Source organism: Salvelinus sp. IW2-2015, linkage group LG14, assembly GCF_002910315.2.
Source record: "Salvelinus sp. IW2-2015 linkage group LG14, ASM291031v2, whole genome shotgun sequence".
NCBI classification, from domain to species: domain Eukaryota; kingdom Metazoa; phylum Chordata; class Actinopteri; order Salmoniformes; family Salmonidae; genus Salvelinus; species Salvelinus sp. IW2-2015.
The window spans coordinates 27,919,927-27,924,154 of NC_036854.1; the positions used below are offsets into that span (position 1 = coordinate 27,919,927).

The 4,228-nt window shown below is 40.7% G+C and overlaps 1 pseudogene; it reads right to left on the reverse strand.

Moving 5' to 3' along the window:
• Positions 1-1,262: 1,262 nt before the first annotated feature.
• LOC111973504 (lethal(3)malignant brain tumor-like protein 4) overlaps positions 1,263-4,228 on the reverse strand; it is a 154,338-nt pseudogene continuing 151,372 nt past the window's right edge.

The window sequence follows — 4,228 nt, forward strand, 5'->3', positions numbered from 1 at the left end:
TTACTCTCTCTCGTCCCCTCACATCCTCTTACTCTCTCTCTCCCCTCACATCTCCTTACTCTCTCTCGTCCCCTCACGTCCACTTATTCTCTCTCTCCCCTCACTTTCTCTTAGCAAAACCTAAAGCAGGAAGTACCAGTGACTCGCTCAATACATCATGCCGGAAACTCTAGACCCACTCCAATTCGCATACCGCCCCAACAGATCCACAGATGACGCAATCTSAATCACACTCCACACTGCCCTTTCCCACCTGGACAAAAGGAACACCGATGTGAGAATGCTGCTCATTGACTACAGCTCAGCGTTCAACACCATAGTACCCTCAAAGCTCATCACTAAGCTAAGGACCCTGGGACTGAACACCTCCCTCTGCAACTKGATCCTGGACTTCCTGATKGGTCCCAGGTGGTGAGGGTAGGCAGCAACACATCCGCTACGCTGACCCTCAACATGTGGACCCATCTGGGGTGCGTGCTTAATCCCCTCCTGTACTCTCTGTTCACCCACAACTGCATGGTCACATGACTCCAACACCGTGATTAAGTTTGCCGACTTGCCTAAACAATAGTTTGTTAACAAGAAATTTGTGGAGTCATTGAAAAACGAGTAGTAATGACTCCAACCTAAGTGTATGTAAACTTCTGACTTCAACTGTACATACTGTATTACCTCATACCCCTGCACATTGACTTGGTACTGGTACTCTTTGCATATAGCATCATTATTGTATTTTTACTACTATTTCCTTTTTTATTTCGCAAATATTTGTCTTACTTTCTAACTCTGCATTGTTAGGAATGGGCTCATAAGTAAGCATTTCACTGTAAAATCTACGCCTGTTGTATTCGGTGCATGTGACCAATAACATTTGATTTGATCAGTAGTGGTTCATTGTCAGTCTGGTTGTGCAGCAGTGGACGACTCATTTGCTGTCAGAACTGAACGTGTCACACCACACAGGACTGCCAGTATCCAAATCAATTGTCGACTCCGTCCACCAGAACACGCTGCTGTGCAAATCAAATAGAAAGTGCTATTTTGAAGACCACTATCTGCAGATGAATAACTCCCGGCCACAGTCAATTTATTTCCATTTCAGTACATAACAATAATGTCAAAGGGGGACTTTGAAAGTTAGAATTCAGTTTTGGCTTGAGGCTTTGCACTGCGCTAGTCCCCCAAAAATCTTCAAATAACGCTAAATTAGCTTGAGAAGAAAAAGTTGCAGTTTGACTTGGAATAAAAACAGAGACGACGGGGCCTTTGCACTGTTTATTTGGGTTGTGAAATCATGTAATATGAATCCATCGAGTTGTACAAAGTGTTAATTCAGTGTAAGAAAYGGGGTATACAAACATGTACAGCCCATATTCACGGTTAAATTAGTTGTCATTTTCWTAGATAAGGGAGCGTTATATGAAGGTAGATATCACCCAAAATAGATTGTGAGTCTCCTAAATATGTTTTGGTGGGTATCTACCTCCATATTGGAGGTTGTACCAAAATGTAGCGGTATTTTCCATGCACTAAAACAGCAGTCTTGCACGTTACAGCAGTAAGAAAGACAAGCAGCATCAGAATAAAATATACGTTTCTGTATGCTCAACATTTTGGGATAGAGAGAAAGTCCCTATAGGRAAAAAAAGCAGAAAGTACAGTGAAAAGTTTCTTCATATTCCTGAAGTTTCAATGGAGTTTGGTTGCATTTTAGTAGCAACATGTATATGAAGACTAGAGAGCAAATGATAGAGCATTTGTTTCAACATATAGCTTAAATTCCAAGTTATAGCAAAATATAAGATTAAACTCTTAATTGTGCAGAAGAGCAAGTATGCTGTTCTTCGATAATAAGAAAACACCTTCAACCTATTGTGACTGTGAGAAAACTTACCCCCAATGGTAAAAACTAAAAAGACAATATTGGTCCTGGTCTACCCGAATGGAGCAAAAGGTTAATAAAGACAAACATACATGTTAACTGACTCTAGAGTTGCAGTTTCCACAAAAAGTAAGTCGAAGATATCTCAACTAACAGAAATTATACTTATTTAGATTATCTTCAGCTCAAAACTATCCCATGGTTTTACATTTTCCTTAAACGTAAGTTATTTTTCATTCTTCTAAATGTGCAAATAAAATAATATTAATATTATCAAATTAAATAAATTCTGAATTTAAAATTTAAACAAAAACCCTTTTGGCATTTTCAAAAACAATTTGCTCATATATAATATATTAATTTCYTTCAACTATGCAAACACCTAGATATTTTTCACAATAAATATAGGTGAGTCCATATAAGTACTGTAACATATCATAATTAACATTCATACAAAACAGAAACAAAATGGCCGACACGTTAACAGTATGCATCTCAGTTTGAGTCGGTAGACAGAGATCGTAAACTGGTAACAGAGGTCAACTGTGATGTAGACTGTTTGTATTAGGAATACACGTAGCACCATGATGACCCAGAAAAAGCACAGGTTTGTCATGGCTTTATACTGTTGGTGGTGATTGTCACATCTTTAAGGGAAAGTAAAGAAGGGAGAAGTTACAGCGTAAAAGACATAGAAAACTGTGCTGTATACCTGGAAATGCGGGTTTTGTTGAGTTTACCTTCATGACACCTACGTTTGAGATTTAAAGGCAGATTTGGAGGCTGTGTCAAGAGCGAACCTCAAACACACACACACACACACACACACACACACACACACACACACACACACACACACACACACACACACACAGTAACCTGAAAGTCCATAGGTCTGGACAGATCATGTATCGACTTTAGTTTAAGTCCTTGAACTCAAGTGCCTGTAGGCCAAAGAGAAGGAGCAGGGGTAAGGGGGTTGGGTTTGGAATGAATCCACACAGTAAATCTATGTGTTTGACAGACACATAAGATGGGTCTGGTGGGTGTGGCTTCCGATGCTTCATTTGTTGGCGTTGCCGGCTGCCGATTGGTTGTCCTCAGCGTGCTTGAACATCAAGATAGAGTTGTAGATCTTGAGGGCAGGGCCGAGTTTTACACTCATGATCTTGACGATGTCGCGCTGGGTCAGCAGCAACAAGGCCTTCCCGTCGATTTGCTGTTGGAAGACAACCAATCAGATTACAGCATGTGTCAACAGCTGATGTGCAGTCAATTGAWCCCAGTGAGAGAGGTAAAACAATCCCTCCCACTCTCTAAGGGCTACAGATGGCCCTATGTTATATGTCACTATATAGAGTATGAGCAGATTGACCAGTGGACACTATTCATWCAATTCCTATTTAATTTATGAAATGGTAATCAAGTACTTATCAGTTGGATCAGATTGTGATGTCTTGTTCAACGACTAGACACGCCAGTCACAATACATTTTTTAAATTTGAGACTTACAATTAGCGCATTCATCTTAAGATAACAYATTACATCRAGTACATTTTTCCTCAAAGTATTTATCAGCAAAGACAGTACTAGGGTGGGGGGGTTAGGGGGGCRCCGTGAGAGTTATTTACAATAACTCTTCAAAGAGGTAGGGTTTCACAACTGTGGAGCCTCAACTGGGATTGCTGAAAAAGGGATTTCAACTACCAAGAGACCAGTGACAAATACTGTAGTCAGATTAGCTGAGGCAAATCAAATATGGCTGTGCTCGGGAATGCTAATCACTACCGCTATTAGCTTCCAATTAATTGCTTTGGATTCCAGTGATGTCTCCTTACGTCAGTATAATTCTCAACGCAAACTAACCCTGACCAAACACAGGGGAGGGGAATCMATTCTTCTGGGTGTTTTGTTGCAGACAACTATAATGGCAAAGGCTACTCCGCACATGTCTCCCCTCATTTACTTAGCCTTACGGAGGAAGACAAGCCTTAAAACTCTTAGTTGACTCCAGACTGGGAGACTAGAGGAGGACCAGATGTTGTGTCCTCTTACCTCCTCTTTGAACTGATTGGCTTGTTCATCGCAGCCGGGGAGAGAGTGGATGAAGTCAGCCACCTGGACAAAGACAAGCAGAGGACAGACAGGTTAGCGTCTGGGAGACCGTCTCAATGGCAAGTACAGTTGAAGTCGGAAGTTTACATACACTTAGGTTGGAGTCATTAAAACTTGTTTTTCATCCACTCCACAAATTTCTTGTTAACAAACTATAGTTTTGWCAAGTCTGTTAGGACATCTACTTTGTGCATGACACAAGTCATTTTTACAAACAATTGTTTACAGACA